General features: G+C 37.0%; 1 pseudogene; it reads right to left on the bottom strand.

The window, feature by feature from the left end:
* Positions 1 to 7,814: 7,814 nt before the first annotated feature.
* On the bottom strand, positions 7,815 to 7,997 carry LOC122228878 (annotated as a pseudogene).
* Between the last annotated feature and the right edge of the window lie 15,853 nt (positions 7,998 to 23,850).

Raw genomic sequence — 23,850 nt, 5'->3', positions numbered from 1 at the left:
TGTCACCCATTTAATCCAACCCCCCACCCACTGTCGTGTCCAGCAACCCTTAGTTTGTTCTCTATAGTTAAGAGTCTGTTTTATGGTTGCCTTTCTCTTTCTCTGACCACCCCCCCCATATTCACCTGTTTCATTTCTTAAATTCCACATGAGTGAAATCATATGCTATTTGTCTTTCTCTGACTGACTTGTTTGGCTTAGCATAATACACTCTAGCTCTAGCTCCATCCACTTTGTTACAAATGGCAAGATTTCATTCTTTTTGATAGCTAATATTATATATATATATATATATATATATATATATATATATGCACACATTATATATATATGCACACATACCACGTCTTCTTTATCCATGCATCAGTCAATGGATACTTGGGCTCTTTGCATAGTTTGGCTGTTGTCGTTAATGCCGCTATAAACATCGGGGTGCATGTACCCCTTTGAATCTGTATTTTTGTATCCCTTGGGTAAATACCTAGTAGTGCAATTGCTGGATTGTAGGTAGTTGTGGGTTTTTTTATTTTTTGAGGAACCTGCACACTGTTTTCCACAGTGGCTGGACCAGTTTACATTCCCACCAACAGTACAAGAGGCTTCCTCTTTCTCTGCATCCTCGCCAACACCTCTTGTTTCTTGTGTTTTTGATTTTAGCCATTCTGACAGATATGAGGTGATATCTCATTGTAGTTTTGATTTGTATTTCACTGATGATGAGTGATGTTGAGTACCTTTTCATGTGTCTGTTGGCCATCTGAATGTCTTCTTTGGAGAATGTCTGTTCATGTCTTCTACCCATTTTTAATTGGATTATTTGTTTTTTGGGTGTTGAGTTGTAAAAGTTCTTTATATATTTTGGATAGTAACCTTTTATATGATATGTCATTTCCAAATATTTTCTCCCATTCAGTAGGTTGCCTTTTTGTTTTGTTGATGGTTTCCCTTGCAGTGCAGAAGCTTTTTATTTTGATGTAGTCCCAATAGTTCATTTTTGCTTTTAATTCCCTTGCCTCCAGTGACATGTCTAATAAGAAGTTGCTATGGCTGAGGTCAAAGAGATTGCTGACTGTATTCTCCGCTAGGATTTTGATGGTTTCCTGTCTCATACATAGGTCTTTCACCCATTTTGAATTTCTTTGTGTGTATGGTGTAAGAAAGTGGTCCAGTTTCAGCATGTAGCTGTTTAGTTTCCCAGCATCAGTTGTTGAAGAGACTGTATTTTTTCCATTGGATATTCTTTCCTGCTTTGTCAAAGATTAGTTGACCATGTAGTTGTGGGTCCATTTCTGGGGTTTCTATTCTGTCCATTGATCTATGTGTCGGTTTTTGCGCCAGTAACATAGTCTTGATGAATACAGCTTTGTAACATAGCTTAAAGTCTGGAATCATGATGTTTCCACCTTTGCTTTTCTTTTTCCAGATTGCTTTGGCTGTCTGGGGTCTTTTGTGGTTCCATACAAATTTTAGGATTGTTTGTTCTAGCTCTGTGAAAAACACTGGTAGTATTTTGATACAGATTGCATTAAATGTGTAGATTGCTTTGAGTAGTATAGACATTTTAACACTATTTGTTCTTCCAATCCATAAGCATGGAATGTTTTTCCATTTCTTTGTGTCTTCTTCAGTTTCTTTCCGAAGTGTTCTATAGTTTACAAGGTACAGAACTTTCCCTTCTTAGGTTAGGTTTATTCCTAGGTATCCTATGGTTTGGGGTGCAGTTGTAAATGGGATTGATTTTTTTATTTCTCTTTCTACTGCTTCATTATTGGTGTATAGAAATGCAACAGATTTCTGTATATTGGTTTTGTATCATGCGACTTTACTGAATTTGTGTATTAGTTCCAGCAATTTTTTGGTGGAGTCCTTCAGGTTTTTTATATAGAGTATCGTGTCATCTGGAAATAGTGAAAGTTTGACTCTTCCTTGCTAATTTGTATGCCTTTTATTTCATTTTGTTGTCTGATTGCTGAGGCTAGTTCTTCCAGTACTAAGTTAAATAACAGTGGTGGTGAGAATGGACATCCTGTTTTGTTCCTGACTGTAGAGGAAAAGCTCTCAGTTCTTCCCCCACTGAGAATGATATTAATTGTGGGTCTTTAGTATATGTCTTTTATGATATTGAGGTATGTTCCCCTATCCTTATTTTCTTGAGAGCTTTTATCAAGAATGGATGCTGTACTTTCTCTAATGCTTTTTCTGCATCTGTTGGCCTGTTTTTGTTGATTTCGATGGGGTCCTCTGTGCCTCCTGGATTTGGATGTCTGTTTCCTTCCCCAGATTAAGGAAATTTTCAGCTATAATTTTCTCAAATAAACCTGTCCACTTTTTTTCTCTCTTCTTCTGGGACTTCGATGATATAAATATTATTATGCTTTACGGAGTTGCTGAGTTCCTTAGCAACTCCATATTTGTGATCTAATATTTTTCTTTCCCTCTTCTTTTTAGCTTCATTATTTTCCATAATTTTATCTTTGTTTCACTTATTGGTTCCTATGTTTCTTCCATCCTTTTGGTAATTACATTCAGTCAGTTTCAAATCTCAGTTACTGCATTTTTCATTTTGGCATGATGAGGTTTTAGGTCTTTTATCTTTGTGGTAAGGGACTCCCTGGTATCTTCTATGCCTTTCTCAAGCTCAGCTGCCTTACGATTTTTGCTTTAAATTCTGGATCAGTTGGGGCAGCTGAGTGGCTCAGTCAGTTAAGCGACCGACTTCGGCTCAGGTCATTATCTCATGGTCTGTGAGTTTGAGCCATGCATCGGGCTCTGTGCTGATAGCTCGGAGCCTGGAGCCTGCTTTGGATTCTCTGTGTCTCCCTCTCTCTCTCTCTCTCTGCCCCTACCCTGCTCATGCTGTGTCTCTCTCTCTCTCAAAAATGAATAAACATTAAAATAAAATTAAAACAATAAATTCTGGATCAGGCATATTACTTATATCTGTCTTGATGAGCTCCCTGGCTGTGACCTTTTTTGTTCTTTCTTTTGGGATGAATTCCTCTGTCTTGGCATTTTGTCTGGGTCTCTGTCTTCTTCCGTGTGTTAGGAAAACCTGTAATGTTTCCTGCTACTGAGAGTAATGGCTATATTAAGAAGAGATAATGTACTGTCCAGGGCCTGGTGCTTCAGGAAATGTCCCTGGTGTGTGCTGTGTGCACTCTGCTGCTGTGTTTTGACTGTTCTTTCCCTCAGGTTAGTCATCTGCAGAGTTTCTCCTTTTCTGCACTGGGGAATGTTTGGACCTTGGCCAGAGTGTGGCAAATTTTAACTAGGTGTTCTCTGGTCTGTTTGTTAAAAGAGACGTGATACTATCTCCACTAGAGCTAAAGCTTTGCAGAACTCTATTGTCAGTAGATGTGATGTGTGCAGGTTGGGAGGTGGAGAGGGGGTTTGTGCTCGTCCTCTAGGGGAGGGCCCCACTTCTCTGGTTCTCAGGCATACTTGTCCTAGTAAAGAAGCAACAGCAGAGTGCAGGGGGGCGGGGCTTCATGTAAGTGGTTTAAGCCACCAGTGCTGCTTGCTGAAGTTAGTTTATGTTGAGGGATGGGGGAGAGAAATGATGCCAGCCCCTTCCCTCATCCCCGGAGAGGGGAGGTCATACCTGCCCCTGTCCGAAAACCCTCCCAAAAGAGTGAACAGTCTTCCCTCCTGTGTTCCAGGTTTCCCTCAGATCCCTGCCTTCACCCTGCATCCGGGCTGTCTGGTCATGTAGCAGTGCAGTGCACTTTGGGCTCTATCTCAGGCAGGCGAGCTGAGTTTTAAAACTCCATTCTTTAGGAACCTGGTTTTGTGGGGGCCTGTGCTGATCCTTTGAGGGAGGCTCTCCCTGCAGTAGGTTTGTTGTTCCAGAATAGCAGGTTTGTTCCAGAAAGGCAGTCGCACCAAAGCTCAAGGGGGTGGATTTGGAGTAAAGCACAGTCAGAGATCAGTGTACAGGTTAGCCATCCTCCGCAGGTGTCTGTGCACCTGTGCTGAGGGGCGGGGAAGGAAATGGAACCTGCCAGCTCTTTTGTCCTCAGAGAGGCAATGCCACCTCTCCCAGATGCTCTCCAAGAAGAGGGAGCCCTCTCTCCTAGTGCATCCCAGGGGATCCTCAGATCACGTCATCTGCCCCTTGGGCTATTTGCCTTCCTTCTCCACAGGAGCACTGCTCTGCCAGCCTCCACACCTGCTACAGTACGGACTTCTAAAACTCCAGTCTTTGGAGTTTAAGCTGGTTGTAAAAATTCGTGAAAATCAACCCCTTTCATTTTCCTAGTCAGTGGCTTTGGGGAAGTGTTTTCCTTGTGCCATCCCCTGTGGGCTTCTCTCTCTTTCTCTCTCTCTCTCTCTTTCTCTCTCTCTCTCCCATCTGTGACCAGCACTCCTTCCCCTCCACAGCACCTGTTATCTGTTTCTCCCTCAAACTATATCTCTCTGCACTTCCTACCTTCCACAATGTTGCCTCTTCTCTCTCTCTAGTTGTGCAGTTTGTTCTGTCAGTCTTCAGATGGATTTCATAGGTATTGAGGATGATTTGATACTTAGCTGTGTTTGAGGGATAAGGCAAGCCTAGGGTTCTTCTACTACTTTGCCATCTTAGCTTGGCGTGAAAATTTCTATCATGAGACTAATAAGACCCTGAACCATTCTTTCATTTATTCAATTCAGGAATTCTTTTATTAACAAATTTTGTTTTTTTGAAAAACATAAAATATTTCATAAACTTCCTAAGCATAGTAACTTAAATATTATATCCCTTGTGATATATGAAGAAGGTTACATATTAAGGAAAGAACCAGAAAGGAACCAGAAAGGAACTGGTAGGAAAAGGGTGTCCTCACTGAGAACTAAATCCTCCTGAAACCAAATATTTGAAGCTGGGGTAATATTTTATAGCCCTTTATTGGAGTGATAACCCCTGTTTCTGAGCGCTACAGTATCTCTCTCTCTCTCTCCTTTTTTACTTTTAATGCTTAGTTATTTCTGATCTTAAAATTATAAATTCTGATTAAAGGTCCTCATCATAAAAGTTTATCTGTTTCTGATTGATAAACTAAACAGAATGCAACAGCATTAACAAAAATCCTATGGCATTTCATTGTTTCTTCTTTCATGTAAATAGGAAATATTCAACACCCCAGGATAAGTAAATTCTAGTCTAAAAATGCGGAATCCTATCTTCCAAATCTGAGATAGTTCTGATTTGCTAATTCACTAGATAGTTCTAATTCATTGAGCAAGTTTCAAGAGCTCTGTGCCTCAGTTTCCTCATCTGCAAAATAAGGATAATAATAAGCACTGTCATTGTAAGATTGTTATGAAGCTCCCTAAAAGGATTACTTTAACTATAACTTGGATTAAAAGAAGAAACATAAACTAACATTGAAACTTTCTTGGATGTGGAATACTCAAAGAGAAGTTATTAATAAACTTTCCAGGAATTAGAGTTTTAAAAGCTCTTCTGTAATTTAGGGCCTAGTTCATCTAAGTTCATCTTGTGTCTAAGGACACAATCCTACGTGCCACCTGGTAAGACAAGTTTCAATATCTCCATCTCTACCTATCTCTCTCTCTCTCTCTCTCTCTCTCTCTCTTGCTCTAGCTCTCTCGCTATCTCTATCTCTATCTCTATCTCTATCTCTATCTCTATCTCTATCTCTATCTCTATCTCTGAAGCATCAAGCATCATGGAAGCAAAAAACCCAAAAGTGAACATATACAGTTCCCAAATTAATTCATGACTATAGGGTTTTAACTTAACCTCATTATTCTTATAGTCTCAGAATAAAAGTACCAACACTATTATCAACAATATGAGTTATATTTGCCTTTGGGGAATATCTCACTAAATGTGTAGAGTTAAATTACTATGCTTTAAAGTAATTTCAAATAGTTTCTCTTGACAGATTTTTAGATAATGCTTTATGCAACTTAAAATTTTTTTATTTCCCCTTTCCTTCCCCCATGGAGGAAGGCAAACCATAAGAGACTCTTAATACAGAGAACAAACTGAGGGTTCATGGGGGTTGGGGGAGAGAGGAAAGTGGGTGATGGGCATTGAGGAGGGCACTAGTTGGGATGAGCACTGGGTTTGTATGGAAGCCAATTTGACAATAAATTATATTTAAAAAATAATAAAATAAATTTTTTTTATTAAAAAAAATTTTAATGTTTTTCTGAGAGAGAGAGAGACAGAGCATGAGCATGGGAGGGACAGAGAGAGAGAGAGGGAGACACAGACTCCAAAGCAGGCTCCAAGCTCCGAGCTATCAGCACAGAGCCTGACATGGAGCTTGAACTCACGAACCATGAGATCATGACCTGAGCCGAAGTCAGAGGCCTAACTGACTGAGCCACTCAGGTACCCCTAAAATTTTGTTTATATTTATGTAAAAATTTACATGGTTCCAAAGTAAATACACAAAACAAGTTATATTCAGGGAAGTTTAGCTGCTTCTATTCCTGCTTTTTCCATTTTATTTCCCACCTCACTCTATAGACAATCATTACTTTTTTTATTAAAAAATTAAAGTATAATTTTACAATTTTTAGTGGCCTGTCCTATGAATTTAAACAAATGTGTGTAGTCATATGACCACTTCAATCAAGATACACAAAAGTTCGTTTACTCTAGTGAATTCCCTGCGCTCCATCACCAGCTTGTGGCAACCACTTGTCTATTTTTTGTCCTAGTTTTGCCTTTGAAGAATGTCCCATAAATGGACTTGTTCATATAGTCTTTTGAGTCTGCCTTCTTTCACTTAGAAAAGACATTTAAGATTTACTCATGATGTTGTGTGTATCAGTAAAGTGTTTTTTTTTATTGATGAGTCATATTTCATTGTATGAATGTAATATAGCTTATTTATGTATTGCTAGTTGAGTGAGATTTGGGTTATTTTCAGTTTTAGGTGATTACAAATAAAGCTTCTGTAAATATTCACAAAAAGGTTTTTGTGTGAGTGTAGATTTCATTTCACTTGAGTAAATATTTCGTTGTTGTATTTGCTAGGTTATATGGTAATTGTGTCTTTAACCTTATAAGAAACCATTTTCCAAAGTGGCTGTAACATTTTATGTTCTTACCAGCAATGTATGAGAGTCCACTTGCTCAGCATCCTTGTCAACAATTGATATTATTTTTTATTTTAGCCATTTATTACTTATTTATAGCCATTTATTGTTTCTATTAGCAATTCTAATAAGTATGTGGTAGTATGCCATTGTGGTTTAATTTGCATTTCTTTAATGGATAGTGATGTCCAATATATTTTTCCATATTTTTATAGGTCATCTGTATATCTTTTTTGGTATTGTGCCTACTCTAATCTTTTGTTTATTTTACGTTGGGTTGTATGTGTCTTATTATTGAGTTTTGAGTGTTTTTTTTTTTTAATATATATTCTGAATACAAGACCTGTGTCAAATATGTGATTTGCAAATAGTTTCTCCCGGTTTAAGGTTTACTTTTTCATTCTTAAAAATGTCTTTCAAAGAGTTCAAGGTCTTAATTTTAATTAAGTCCAATTTTCAACTTATTTTTTCTAGAAATGTAATAGTTTGAGATTTCACATTTGTCTTATAATTCATTTTGAGTCAGTTTTTTGTAATGGGCATGAAGTATGAATCAAGCTTCTTCTTTTTTTTTTTGGTATGGATATCCAAATGTTCCAGTACCATTTGTTGAAAGCTATCTGTATTCTGAATTACCTTTAAAATCTTGTAAAAAATCAATTGTTCATATACATGTGAATCTATTACTGACTCTCAATTTTATTCCATTAATCTAAATATACTTCCTCTGGTACCACCCTGTTCTTTCTTCTTCAGAAACCACTCAGACTGCATCCTCTCCCTCTTACTACCCCAAAGGAAGAGAGAAGAACAGTCATCAGTGGCAGAAGACAGTTGCAGAAACTAACACCTAGAGCTGCTCAGGAGTAAACACTACACCTTCTCCTTGTGTCCCACTGTCTTGATTACTGTAGGTCTACAGCAAGACTTGAAGTGGCCTTGCTATAAGATGAGTTCTCTAATTTTATTCTTCTTTATTAAAATCATCTTGGGGTTGCCTGGGTGGCTCAGTCAGTTAAGCATCTAACTTCGGCTCAGGTCATGATGTCACGGTTTCTGAGTTTGAGCCCCGTGTTGGGCTCTGTGCTGACAGCTCAGAGCCTGGAGCCTGCTTCAGATTCTGTGTCTCCCCCTCTCTCTGCCCCTCCCATGCTCATGCTCTGTCTCTCAATAGTAAATAAATGTTAAAAAATTTTTTTACATTGTCTTGGCTATTGTAATTTCTTTGCTTTTCCATATATATTTTAAAACCAACTTGTTGATCTTTACCAAAACCTCTACTGGGATTTTGATTAGAATTGCTTTGAATCTATAGATCCTGAACAAGATTAAGAATTGACGTATTGCCAATATTGAGTCTTCAATTCCATAATCACAGTGTATATTTCCATTGACTTAGGTCTTTTTTACTTATGTCATCAGTATTTTCTGTTTTTCCATATACATAGCTTGTACCTATTTAGCAATTCATACCTTTGCACCTATTTATGCCTAGATATTTTATGGTTTTTGGTGGCATTGTAAATGGTAGTTTTTGGTTGATATTTTACTTTCCAATTGATCATTGCTAGTATATGGAAATATGGTCGATTTTGTAAATTAATCTTGTGTTTTCTGACCTTACTAAACTCACTTATTGGTTCTAGAAATATTTTTGTAGCTACTTCAGGATTTTTTACATAGAAAATTATTTTGTCTGTCTGTGAATAAACAGTTTTATTTCTTTTTCTTGTCTTTTTTTTTTTTTTTTTTTGAGAGAAACACAGAATGAGCAGGCGAGGGACAGAGAGAGAGAGGTAGAGAGAGAATCCAAAGCAATTTGGGGCTTGAACTTATGAATTGCGAGATCATAACCTAAGCCAAAACCAAGAGCTGGACATTTAACCGACTGAGCCACCCAGGTGCCCCATTTCTTTTTCTTGTCTTATGGCACTGGCTAGAACCTCTAGTATGGTGTTGACTAGGAGTGGTGGGAACACACATCTTTGCCTTGTTCCTAATCTTAGTGGGGGAAACAGTCAGTCATTTACCATTAAATGTGATATTAACTGTAGGAATTTTTGTAGATTTTTTTTATCAGATTGAGAAAGTTGAAAGTTTGTTGAGTGGATATTGAATTTTATCAGATTCTTTCTTTGAGGGGATCATATGGTATTTCTTTAGACTGTTGTTATGATGAATTACATTTCTAAATGTTAAGCCAGTCTTATATCCCTGGGATAAGTTCTACTTGGTTATGATGTATTACCTTTTAATATGCTTTTAATGCAATTTACTAGTATTTTTTTAAGATTAAAAAAAACTAGGTTCATGAGTGCTGCTGGCCTGAAGCTATATTTTCTTTACAATGTATTTTTTTCCTGATTTTAGTATCAAGGTAATGCTGGCCTCATAATATCAGTTGGGAAGTATTCCTTCCTTTCTGTATTTTGGAAGAGTTTGTATAATATTAATATTATTTCTCCTATTAATGCTATGTAGAATTTGCCAGTGATGTTATCTATGCCTGGAGTTTTCTTTGTTAGACAGTTTAAAAAAACTATTATTTTAATTTCTTTAATATATATAGGACTGTTCAAATTATATATTTCTTCTTGAGTTTTGTCTTTTCTTTTCAAGGAGTTTCATCCTTTAGGCCTTTGTCTTTCCCCCAGGCCTGCACCATGAGGAATGCTTGCTCAGATCTCTTGCCTTGCATCAAATCTTACTTGTGAGTGCTGGTGGTTGTGAACTTCCCTTGTATTTATGGCTTCCAGAGGTTCTATACTCTCATTCTAGATCACATTTGCCTTTTAGCAATTCATTGGCATTTTAGCTGGATTCTTCATCTTGACTTGAATGGTGTCTGGTGCGGTCTCTTCTTGTTCTTCATTGATTTTCACTAGATACTTGTTCTTTATCCTAGCAACCACCAAAAACAACTTTGCAAAGAAATAGCATCATCAAACAAAATATAGTGTGACCTAATGTTGAAATGGAATACCTTGAGTGACTAATTCAAGCCATGTCCCCAACAGATGTCATGTATCACCATTTTCCTCAAAAAAGGAAAATATCCTACAATGTCCCTGTGAGTTCACTTTGACACCCTGGGGCACCTTGGGAATCCTAGGCCTTGACTATAGTCATTATGAACAATTTAAAAATCTATTACCTATAATCACCTCCATTTCCAGGTTAACCTTCTTCAAATTTTTTTTTTTTTAATTTTTTTTTTTCAACGTTTTTTATTTATTTTTGGGACAGAGAGAGACAGAGCATGAACGGGGGAGGGGCAGAGAGAGAGGGAGACACAGAATCGGAAACAGGCTCCAGGCTCCGAGCCATCAGCCCAGAGCCTGACGCGGGGCTCGAACTCACGGACCGCGAGATCGTGACCTGGCTGAAGTCGGACGCTTAACCGACTGCGCCACCCAGGCGCCCCAACCTTCTTCAAATTTAACAACCATGTTCTACTTTTTGAACACATCAGTATAGTCACACATCATTTCTCATTTTCTCCTTTTTTTATTTCAAGTTGTTATTTAAATTCTAGTTGGTTAACATATAGTATAATATTAGTTTTAGGAGTAGAATTTGGTGATTCATCACTTAAGTATAACACCTGAACACAGACAGCAACCTCTATGACATTGGCTATAGCAGCTTCTTCCTAGACATGTGTCTGGAGACAAGGGAAACAAAAGCAAAAATGACCTATTGGAACTTCATCAAGATAAAAAGCTCTACACATCAGAGGAAACAATCAACAAAACTAAAGGCAGCCTATGAATGGGAGACGATACTTGCAAATGATAAAGGGTTAGTATCCAGAATCTAAGAACTTATAAAACTCAACACCCAAAAAATAAATAATCCGTTAAGAACTGGGCAGAAGACATGAATAGACACTTTTTTTCCAAAGAAGACATCCACATGGCTAACAGACACATGAAAAGATGTTCAACATCATTCATCTTCAGGGAAATGCAAATCAAAACCACAATGAGATAGCACCTCACACCTGTCAGAATGGCTAAAATTAACACATGAAACATTTCTTTTTTTAATTACCATTCTTCTACCATTTTGTGCCCCCAAAAGTCAACTCTGAGTCTATTCTATTAGGTTACAAAATCACCAACCATCTTCTTAGTTCCTTAACTGTGTAATCACTTTTTTGGTCCAGTGGAAAACAGTACTTTTCTTATCTCTATTGACAGGTCTCAAAACTTCTAAACTTAACATTTGAAATACTAAATTAAAAAAAATGTTAATACCTTGTTCCATATAACCAGCATGACAGCACTGAATGCAAAGTTGGGAAGAAATGTGCAGTTGCACACTATAGATATAAAAAGCCAAAGAGCATAGATAGTAGTAAAATATAGTTAAAAAATTAGGATGTGATGAATTTTTAGTACTTACTGACTATTTTAAATGTAATTTATTTAATGGTAAATTTACATACATTAATTTTAAATAATGGTCATATTTAAAAACCAGCTTATGAAAGTCCAGAAAATTTAACAATCAGATAGATTGAACTGGCTCCAGCCCCTGATCTTCCTGAGCAAAATTTTTAGTTATAAAATTAAAGGCTCGGGGCGCCTGGGTGGCTCAGTCGGTTAAGCGTCCGACTTCAGCTCAGGTCATGATCTCGTGGTTCACGAGTTCGAGCCCCGCGTCGGGCTCTGCGCTGACAGCTCGGAGCCTGGAGCCTGCTTCCGATTCTGTGTCTCCCTCTTTCTCTGACCCTCCCCCCATTCATGCTCTGTCTCTCTCTGTCTCAAAAATAAATAAACGTTAAAAAAATTTTTAAAAAATTAAATTAAATTAAATTAAAAGCTCAAAGGGCATCGGAATTTTTTGATTCATATTCATTTTGTCCGGTTGTTGTTACTTCTTAAATTTTACTTTATGGTTATTATTGCTCTGGATTTCTATTTTATTTATTTATTTTTATTAAAAATTTTTTTAATATTTATTTATTTTTGAAGGAGAGACAGAGTGTGAACAGGGGAGGGGCAGAGAGAGAGGGAGACACAGAATCTGAAGCAGGTTCCAGGCTCTGAGCTGTCAGCACAGAGCCCAACGCGAAGCCTCTAACTCATGAGCCGTGAGATCATGACCAGAGCCAAAGTCAGATGTTTAACCAGCTGAGCCACCCAGGCACCCCTCTTGATTTATATTTTAATGTTTGATTGCCTGTTGGAGTTTCAAGTTGGCCATAGTTAGACTACACTACATATATTGGTAAATGAGAGAAATTATAGCTTTTTCCACTCCTTCCCCCACCCCACAGAGGAAAGTTTTTAAACATTATTAATACATCACTGTCTATCTAGGATAAAATTTAAAAGTGAAATAAAAAGCTATGCCTAAAGAAATGTTTGTGACTGAATTATTAATTGCAAAAAACTCCTAAAAATACTTTAAATTATAAGTCAGGGCTAGTTAATAATTTATGGTTTTATCTCTGTGAAACACTATCAGTCATTGTAATACACATAAAGTGTCTAGAAACATGGACTAGTGTAGAGACATAAAACAATGTTGAATGAAAGTTTTGTAATTACGTGAAAATTTTATATAGAGAGGGATAAAAATTGGTATTGTCACAGAAAAATTTTAAATGTTTTTTAGGTGAGGGCACATTATATCCAGAAATTATTTTAGTTTCAATGATTATTTATTTACTTATTGAATGTTTATTTATTTATTTTGAGAGAGAGAGAGTGTGCATGATCAGGGGAGGGGTAGAGAGAGAGTGAGAGAGAGAATCCCAAGCAAGCTGTATGCTCAGTGCGCATCCCGATGTAAGGCTTGATCTCATGACCGTGAAATCATGACCTGATTCAAAATCAAGAGTCAGATGCTTAACTGAGCCACCCAGGCACCCCACTCATTTATTTTATATATTGAATCCAACATATTTTCTTGAACTCTAGGTAAAGTCTTTTGCATTCATATCTTGTTACAATGCTCTTTTGAAGAGGTCAATTGTGAGACTAAGAAAACTTAGGTGATCTTGGCAGAAACAGTATATAGTGATCTTGAAAACTAAAATACTAACTCTAATAATAGTAAATTTAAAAAATGTTTATTTATTTGGAGAGAGGGAGGGCAGCAAGCAGGGAGGGGCAGAGAGAGAGAGAGAATCCCAAGCAGACTCCATGCTCTCAGGAGGAATTATTTATTATTATTTGTAAATGTTCATGTCAAGGCATGCAAGATGTATTCTTGTTAGCGAGACTAAAGTCATAATGTAAGCATAATGTATGAAGTCAAGGGGAATGTACACATTGATAAAAGAGCATTTGCAGACAGCCTTAAATTAGCAGTTGGGAAAGCAAGTAACTTAAGTGGCAGCATGTATGGCATTATGGAATAGGAAATGAGTGGAGCTGTGGCACCAAAAAGACCTAGTTTTGCATCTAACCTCCCTACTGACTTTCTTGCTGTGTGAACTTAGGCAAGTTAAACTCTTTAAATGTAAGTCTTTTCCTCTGGGATATGGGCATAATACCTCCTACTTAATAGTGTATTTTTAAACATTGAAAATATCTCAAAGAACCCAGCACTGAATAATTCCTCAATTATTGTCAACATGTTTTGAATTATTTTATTAATTTTTTGTGTAAGATTTTAAGAAATAATTTATATATTTAGCACTTAGAACATTTAATTAACATTTTAAGTAATATGCCCTACCCATATATGCATGTATATACAAACACAGTTATGTAATATATAAATTAGGTATCCATAGATAATTTGTACACATTATTTTATGTTCAGCCTTTTTAAAAAACAAAGCTATTTAAATATAGGGTTTTCATGTACCAACAATGTCTACATACATATGTATTTCATATAATTATGATTTTTCTTGCTTATATGTCTGCCACTAGGTTGATATATCACAGTTTCCTTAATCATTTTAGGCATGTTTTGCTTTCATGAACAATACTACTTTATCATTCATGGGATTATTGACTACTATACACCCACATATGGTACCTAATATAGCCATATACCCCATGAGTTATTTTCAACTTAGGCTTGAATTCCAGCTGAGTTATTTACTGGACAAATCACCAAATCCTTTGAAACTTCAGTTTCACCTGTAAAATGGAGGTGAAAATAGCCTTACCACATAGAGTTGGGTGAGAACTAATCATTCAAAGCACTTAACATGGCAACTGGAAAATGGTTGCCATTGCTGTCATCATCATTCTTGTTGTTTTTGCTCAAAACCATTTAATGACTTTGATAAAATAAGAAATCCTTTACATGACCTACAAGGTCCCACCTATGGCTGTAGACTCACTTCCACCACTCGTTTCCTTCTATATACTCTTGTTTAATTGTTTTTTTTCTTACAACAAAGCAATCTGCCCAGCACCCCAAGACCTTTACTCATTCTGGTGCAGAGTACTCTGTCATTCTTTTCAGTGTTAACTCCTATTCCTTTCTTTAGATTTTGGTTTAAATGTAAGATCCAGAGATATTTTTCCTGACCTTTTGATTTAAATTAGGCTCCCTTTGTCTTTTTCCCATTTACAGTGGTTGGTAACTATGCATTTATTTGTGTGATTACTTGTTTAGCTTACCTCCATGAGGGCAGAGACTGTGCCTATTTCTTCTGGCACATAGATCACTATTAAATGTTTGCCAAAAGTACAAGTAAATAGTTCTATTTTCTAACCAACCAGAATATTATACTTGTAACAGCGGGGATTTGGAAAAAAGACAGGTTGGTGGGGAAAGAAGGCATATATTTAAAAAATAAAATTCTCCAGGGAGAACCTAGAGCCTCCAAAACAAATTATGAGTGTGGGTTTTTAAATAATCAACCAAAGTGTTTCAGGTACAATGGAGGAGATTTGATACACCAATATGACTTCTAGGAAAATATAACCTAGATTTTAAAAGCAACTTAAAAGCTTTCTTAAAAAAATTCTGTGTTGCTGTAATTAATGTATTTGAAAAACACAATATGTAGAAGGGACAAGAAAAGTCAGAAAGAATAGACTAGTCCACACAATTGCAAATGTATTTGTCATTTTTATTGTGCAACTGGAAAGCGGTTGAATTCTAGTGTTTCTGTACTTAATAGCAAAGGATCATGTGTATGTAATAAGATTTCAGGGTCTTTTTTTATAGCAGAGAGAGTGAGATAACATAATTTTGCCAGGCATTTCTATTATTTACTGGAATTATTGGTTTTTCTAATATAAAATTAAGTTGAATAACAAATTGAAGGTAATAAGGCTGATGTTATTGGAATAGAAAAAAGATTTATCTATAATCTTTATTTTCAAGATCAATTGTTTATTATAATCTATTTTTATTACCAAATGAATGTAATTGGAAATGTTATGTGTAGTGTTAATTTTTCTTCCTAGTAACCAAAATATGATGAGACACTTAAGCAATGATTATAATGAGTTCTCATTTATCTACTCCAATGAAACCACTTAAAAGTAATCAGGAATGATTAATCCAACTGCACCACTAAAGTAACTTGCTTTCATATTTTGCATTTGAATGTGTGCATGTAAATAACAACAGCTAAATTTACTGGTACTTAACACTATAGACCAGGCACTGATGTAAGAACTTTACATATTTTAACTCACTTAATCCTTACAACAATGCTGTGAGGGGTAAGTGCAATTAGTATTTTTAAGAGAATATTACTTGCAACTCAATAGCAATAAATTGAAGATTTGTGAAGCTAGTATGGCCAAATACTAAAACCTGATTTAAAAAAATATAGATACAAACATTTAACTAAATATTAACAAATTGATTCCATCACCAAACTGGAAGAAAACCATAGCAAAACAGAATTTATTCCAAGTTTACAAGGATGAGTTTCCTTGTTGATAACGTAAATGACAACTAGATAAAGCCAAGATGTTATAGAAAGAGAATTAAGCAACTATCTTCAGAGGTTTAAAGCAAGTCATTAAATTAATTCCTTTAATACACTCACAACCAAAAATTAGAATGAATAAAATGCAATTAATATAAACTCACCAAGGATATTTAGAAAAATTGCCTGTAAAAACTGAAAATTTGCTATTTAGTTACAGGTGAACATTTAAAAGCCACACGACCATATAATGGTAATAACAGATATCAAAATCTGGCCCTTTAAGGAAATAATGTATTTCAGTTTTTAGCTTTAAATTATAATAAAAATAAATAAGATTATTTTTGGAAAAAATTTGGTAATGGATTTAATATATATTTCTTAAAGTCAAAATTATTTTTTTATTAAGTATAATTATGTTTTAGAGAATTTTTAATGACTTTTTTTTACATTGATCAAATACTCAGTTTAGAATTTTGAAATTAAGAAAACATGCCCACACAGATGTAATCATATTTGAGTCATGAATATGAGAAAAGTGGAATGAAAGTAATTGTGTTTTTCACTTAGAACTTAAGGGAAGTTCCTCAGGCATTAAAGTGATAAAACTTAAGCCCTCCAATATCACAATTCCAGGCCAAGTAATATTACAAAACAGTATGATACTAGTCCAAAAATAGACACATAGATCTATGGAACACTACAGATAAAATAAACCCACAATTATATGGTCAATTAATCTATGACAAAGGAGGAAAGAACATTTGAAAGAAGAAAGATAGTCTCTTCAACAAATGGTGCTGGAAAAACTAGACAACTATATACAAAAGAATGAAACTGCATTACTTTCTTAGACCATACACAAAAATTCAAAATGTATTAAAAACCTAACTGAAACCTGAAAGCATAAAAATCCTAGAAGAGAGCACAGGCAATAGTTTCTCTGACATTAACTATAGCAACATTTTTCTAGATATGTCTCTGGATGTAAGGGAAACAAAAGAAAACATAAACAACATCAAAATAAAAAGATTCTGCACAGTGAAGGAAACAATAAAACTAATAAAGCAACTTTCTGAATGAGAGAAGATATTTGCAAATGGCATACCTGGTAAAGGGTTAGTATCCAAAATCTATAAAGAATGTACGCAATTCAACACTCAAAAAACCCAAATAACCCAGTTAAAAAATGGGCAGAAGACATGAACAGATATTTTCTAAAGAAAATGAGACAATGGCCAACAGACACATGACAAGATGATCAACATCACTCATCATCAGGGAAATGCAAACCAAAACTACATTGAGGTATCACCTCACACCTGTCAGAATAGCTAAAAAGAAAACACAAGAAACAACAAGAGTTGGTAAAAAGGGGGGGAAAAAGGAACCCTCTTGCACTATTGGTGGGAATGCAAACTAGTGCAGCCATTGTGGAAAACAGTGTAGAGATTCTTCAGGAAGTTAAAAATACAACCACCCAGGGGTGCCTGGGTGGTTCATTTGGTTGAGCGTCCGACTTAGCTCAGGTCATGATCTCATGGGTGGTGGGTTTGAGCCCTGTGTCAGGCTCTGCGCTGACAGCTCAGAGCCTGGAGCCTGCTTTGGATTCTGTGTCTCCCTCTGTCTCTGCCCCTCCCCCATTCACACTCTGTCTCTGTCTTTGTCTCTCTCTCTCTCTCTCTCTCTCTCTCTCAATAAATAAATAAATAAATGACTACCCTACCATCCAGTAATCACATTACTGATCATTTACCCCCCCCCCCAGGTACAAAAACACTAATTCATATATATATGAATATATATAATTCATAATATATATGAATATATATACATTCCATTTATATGTATATATCGAATATTACTCCATTTGAATATTATGCAGCCATATAGAAGAATGAAATCTTGCCATTTGCAACAACATGGATAGAGCTAGAGAGTAAAATGCTAAGTGAAATAGCTCTGTCAGAGAAAGACAATACAATGATTTCACTCATGTGCAATTTAAGAAACAAAACACATGATCAAAGGAAAAAAAGAAAGAGAGAGAGAGACAAACCAAGAAACAGACACTTAGCTACAGAGAACAAACTGATGGTTACCAGAGGGGAGGTGGGTGCAGGGAAGAGTATACATATGATGAGGATTGAAAAACATAAGGAATTGTTGAATCACTATATTGTGCACCTGAAACTAATATAGCACTGTATGTTAACTCTACTGGATTTAAAATAAAAAAACAATTTAAGAAACAACTTAAGCCCTTCAATCTGCCTACCACAATGCCTGGCACTTATAAGACATTCAAATATTTGTTCAATTCAACTGAAATCAGTTTTGCAGCCTTTAAAAACCATTTCATAATTTTGTTCATTGAACTGTTCTATGATAAAAGGTCAACAAGCAAATAATGCTGGGTCCTGGTATCATCTCTGTACTAATCAGTTATGTGACCTTGGACAAATCATTAAATTCTTTGGCCTTATTGAGCTAGTAAATTCTCCGCATGGGCCCCCTAGGATGTGTGATCTACTTTTTTTTTTTGTTTGTTTGTGAATGAATTTTTTTAATCTATAAATGTTGGATAAACTTAGGAACTTATAGTATTAGGCCTGAAATATTAGCTAACCAATAAACAACCTTATATGAGATAGGCACTGTTATTCTAGAACAGCTCTGTTCAAGAGAACTTTAAGAGTTGCAAATGTGAGCTATACAATTAATAGAAAATTTTCTAGTAGTCACATTAAAAAAAGTGAACAGAAACAAGGTAAAATTAATTTTAATAGTATATTTCATTTAACCCAATATATTCAAAACATGTACTCAGTATGAACATTATTAATGAGATATTTTACATCTTTTAAAAAGCATATTGTCTTTATTTTTATTTATTTATTTTTAACATTTATTTATTTTTTTTGAGACAGAGAGAGACAGAGCATGAACAGGGGAGGAACAGAGAGAGAGGGAGACATAGAATCCGAAGCAGGCTCCGGGCTCTGAGCTGTCAGCACAGACAGAGCCCGACGCGGGGCTCGAACTCACAGACTGTGAGATCATGACCTGAGCTGAAGTCGGACGCTCAACCGACCAAGCCACCCAGGTGCCCCAAAAAGCATATTGTCTTTAAATCCATTGTGTATTTTACAGCGTATCTGAATTAAGACTTGGCACATTTCAAGGGCTCAATTGCCACGTGTCCAGTGGCTAAATGTATTGGTCGGTATAGTTCTAGACTTGCTGACTTCATAAAATAATACAAAAGAATGTCTGTCATTGTTGTGTGAAGCCTAACATGATGACCAAATAAACCTTAAGATGATTTTCAACCACATCCGAGGAACAGAAGTTTCCCCTTTCTTGATTTGTTTAATGGGTGAATTAATTGGAGAGGGTCTCTTTCATGTCTGATACCAGTCTGTGGTTCTGTCAAAGTGCCTTGCATAGAGGAGCTACTTAATGTTGTTGTATGTGGTGTGCAGATTATATATGTATGCCTTGTCTCATTCCATAAAAGCTTTGAGGCAGAAACTATTTGTGGAAAGAAAGACAACTGAAAAAAAGAGAGAGAGAAAAGGGAAGAAAGGGAGGGAGGATTAAAAGGATGAAGAGACAGAGAGAGAAGGGAGGAGGGAAAAGTGGGGGAAGAAAGAGAAAGGAAGGGAGGGAGGAAAGAAAAAATTGGAGAAGGGTCAGATCTCAGAAATGTCAATCTCCATTATGTTTATTGGTAATTATTCCTGGTATCAAGTGAACTTTCAAACAGAAGGCTTAGCTATTGGGTGCAGTGCTCTTTTAAGCTACAAAGTACATTTTAAAAGCAGAACCCCTTAGACTGTGGACTTATCTGCATGTGGCACAGGCCTAACAGACCTTGGCTTTGTGATCATAGCCCTGTAAACTGTAAAGTTCACATTACCATGAGATTGACCAAGCACAAAATCTGCAATTTGCTCCCTGGATTTTCATGTTCAGTAGTATTTAAAAGGGTGTGATGTTAATATAAATGTATTTCAACTTGTAAATTTTAATTTTAAGATTTAAATGATCTCCTAGTGGCTTAAGAGACACTCTTGGTTGAAGCCCACTTGATTAGGATAAAGTATAGACTAATCTACTTTTAGATGAATTTCTAGTTTTGGTTTGAATTGGGACATAAATTTCCAGAGTAGAACAGAGAAAGTTATACCTACTGGGATTAGTAATAGGGATTTTCAGGATAGTTTTCATGGAAGTTGAATTAAATTCATGCCTTGGTCTTTCATGTTTGCATTGGTTGGACTCTGAGTCACTTGAATGCAGTGAATCTATTGCCCTAACACCTGCCATAGTCCCTGACACAGTTGATGACTTCATCTACCTCTGTGACTTCTGTTATCATCTGTATGCTAACAACTCTCAGTTTGTAACTTCAGTATGGGTTTCTCTTTTAAGTTGCAGACCCATTTTAATCAAGACCTCCACTTAGTTGACTCACAGGTGTTTCACACTCACTCCCATTTCCCACTGAACCTGCTCCTCCTCCAGGGTTGATTATCTCAGTAAATGGTATGGCCATTCACCCAGTTACTTAAGCCTGAAACCTTGACTCATTGATTCCTTACCTCCTACCGCCCATCAATCACCAAACCCTTCGGAGTCTCCTCAGATGGATATCTTCAATCTATTCACCTCTCTCCCTCTCTGCAAACACCATTTTAGTCCATCATATTTTCCCTGACTACTAGAGTAGCCTGTATTCTCCATATTCACTCAAGTATCTCTACCATCTGTGCATTCCAAGCACTTTCAAATGCGTAAATCAGATCACTTCAGCCCCCTGCTCGAAATATCCAATGCCCTCAGAATAAAGTCTAAACTCTCATACTTTGGTATTTTAGAATAATTTCTAATCTTTCTTACATGACCTTTCACTTGTGCCACTTTCCCCTTGGCTTACTAGTTCTAGCCTCTTTGATCTTCTTTCTGTTTCTAGGGCACTCCAAGCTCCTTCTACCTTAGTCCCTTCCAACATGCCTTCACCCTGCTCCGACACATGCACGTAATTCTAGTTCATTTATCAGGTTTCACCTTAACTCTCACTTCTTCTTTCAAGGCTTTGTCTGCACAGAATAGGTTAAATCCTCTTTATGCACTCTTGTAGCTCTCTGTATGCCCTTGTAATATAATCACATTTGTAACATTTGTAACAATGTTTATCTTTCCACTTGGGTTTGGACTGTGTTACTTGTATCCTGCTGTATCCCCCAGTAACTAGCACAGGGGTTGATAGAGATCAGGCACTCAATGATGAACATCACTTGAGGGACACCTGGGTGGCTCAGTTGGTTGAGCCTCTGACTCTTGGTTTTAGCTCAGGTCGTGATCTCATGGTTCGTGGGTTGGAGCCTCGTGTCGGGTTCTGTGCTGGCAGCGTGGAGCCAGCTTGGGATGCGCTCTCTCTCTCTCTCTCTCTCTCTCTCTCTCTCTGTGTCTCTCTGCTCCTCCCCTACTCTCTCTCTCTTAAAATAAGTAAACATTAAAAAAGTTTTAAAAACTATTACTTGAAATGCTGAAGGAATGGATAGGTACACCTTGATCTTTGATTTAATTAGCAGCTTAGGTTGTTGCTCTGCACATATCCCTACAGATGTTAAAAGACTTTATTACACTCCTGAATATTTTTACATGGTAGCAATAATTCATAAGAATATGTTATAATTATTCAGTCTCTTTCCTACATGAACATCAAATACCTAACAAAGATGTTATTGAAAGAAATGTGGAATAAAGAGTGTATATGTTTTTACATACAGCATGAAATAAATGTCGAGAGTTGGCACAAGAATTAAAAAATGAGGGAGTTATTAAATCAGAGTTATTTCAGAGCTGGAAGTCATCTTAAGAATCACCCAGTTCAGGGGCGCCTGGGTGGCGCAGTCGGTTAAGCGTCCGACTTCAGCCAGGTCACGATCTCGCGGTCCGTGAGTTCGAGCCCCGCGTCAGGCTCTGTGCTGACGGCTCGGAGCCTGGAGCCTGTTTCCGATTCTGTGTCTCCCTCTCTCTCTGCCCCTCCCCCGTTCATGCTCTGTCTCTCTCTGTCCCAAAAATAAATAAAAAAACGTTGAAAAAAAAATTAAAAAAAAAAAAAAAAGAATCACCCAGTTCACTTTATTTTAACCTCAGTTAAATAACATAATCACTTGGATCAATTAAATTAGAATCCCTGGGGATACGATGTTCTAAAAACTCCTGAAGTGATTCTTATGTATATCCATCAAAGAGAACTACTGGTCTGACCCAACCCTCTCTTTTTTCTACAAGAGGACAATTGAAGCTCAGAGGTCTTAAGTGACTTGCTCAAGGTCATACAGTTAGTGTCTATATTAGAGGTCCATTTAGTAGAACACACTTGCTTATATTAATAGCTGGAAAAATGGGAATTGATAAGGAAGAATGATGCTAAGCTCCCGAAATCAGTGATTTCTTTCTTCAGGATGCCTAATTTCTGATCGGCAATTTAGCCTGAATTTCTCATTAGATCACTTGGTAAAACATTACTCAGTAGTTAGACCAGTGTTTCCTCGATTCTTCTAATGTAAGAATCGCCTAGTATGCATGTTAAACATTCCAGTTCCTGGACCTATATGCTGGACATTCTGATGCAATAGGTCTGGAGCAGGGCCCAGGAATCCGAATGTTTTATAACCTCGTAAGTGATCTTATCTTCAGTTATGTCTGGGAATCATTGGCTTAAATGATGCCAGAATTTCCATTTCCAGAGATGCCAGTAATAAGGCCATAAAGAGCTAACTTCAGAATAGTGATATGGGTTTACTCCCAAGGAAGAAGGTCAGTATCAAACACCATGATGCAGAAGTAAGTTAAGGTGTGCTGATAAGAAAAGGAGATCAGGAGTCTTGAAAGCTAAGGGCCAACAGAGGACTCAGGCTGAAAATGAGTCGGCAAAAAGCTGGTGTGCTTGTGATTGTGCCTCCAAGGAGCAGTGGACCATATGAGGTGACCTCATGTAGGGTGGAGCCCGAGATGTAAAGTTACGATCAGGAGTATGTATTTCTGCGAAGGACTGTCTTTAGTCCTCCACCAGCAGGAGGCTTCCATGGAGTTAATTTGTAGGGACTCACTGAGGGCCTTCTGTGAGCACAGCCCATATGGTTAAGATATGGTAACAGCATGCAACAGAATTATAATCCACTGGGGCAAATATGAAACTCCAGCAGATCCCAGAGAGTTAAATTAAGTGCTAGATGTTGTAGGATAGACTGCCAGGGCTGTGAACATCTTTAATTTTTTAAAAATGTTTATCTTTATTTTTGAGATAGAGACAGAGCATGAGCAGGGGAGAGGCAGAGAGAGAGGGAGACACAGAATTGGAAGCAGGCTCCAGGCTCTGAGCTGTCAGTACAGAGCGGGGCACGGGGCTTGAACTTGTCAACTGCGAGATCATGACCTGAGCCGAAGTCGGACGCTCAACCGACTGAGCCACCCAGGTGCCCCAAGGGCTGTGAACATCTTTAAAGAGAAAGGTCTTGATGAAACTGCAATAGTCAGAGAATGCTTTGTGGAAGGGCTTTAGCCTGAGCTAGACCTAAAAGAATGATCAGGATTCTGACAGAGGCATAGAGAAGGGAGAGCATCGCTGAACATGGAAGGCACAGGATGAGGAGCAGGAGAAGCAAGGGTTGCCCTTGGTCGATTGGTAGGGTAGTGAGGAGTTTGGGGGAGATGTAGGGGGTTCCGGAGGGAGAGCATATCAAGGGGTACAGAGAGATAGTGTTTCAAAGGCTTTGAATGTCAACTCATGAAATTTAAACTTCATGCTTCAGAAAACAAAGATTTATTAGTAGTGCTTTTGTAGTGGGGCAGTAACTTGGTGAAGTTAATTACTGTGGAAGACTTGTCTGGCAGCAGGATGATGAATGAACTGG

The sequence above is a fragment of the Panthera leo genome, chromosome C1 (assembly GCF_018350215.1).
Source record: "Panthera leo isolate Ple1 chromosome C1, P.leo_Ple1_pat1.1, whole genome shotgun sequence".
Classification (NCBI taxonomy): domain Eukaryota; kingdom Metazoa; phylum Chordata; class Mammalia; order Carnivora; family Felidae; genus Panthera; species Panthera leo.
This window is presented reverse-complemented; position numbering and strand designations above follow the sequence as displayed.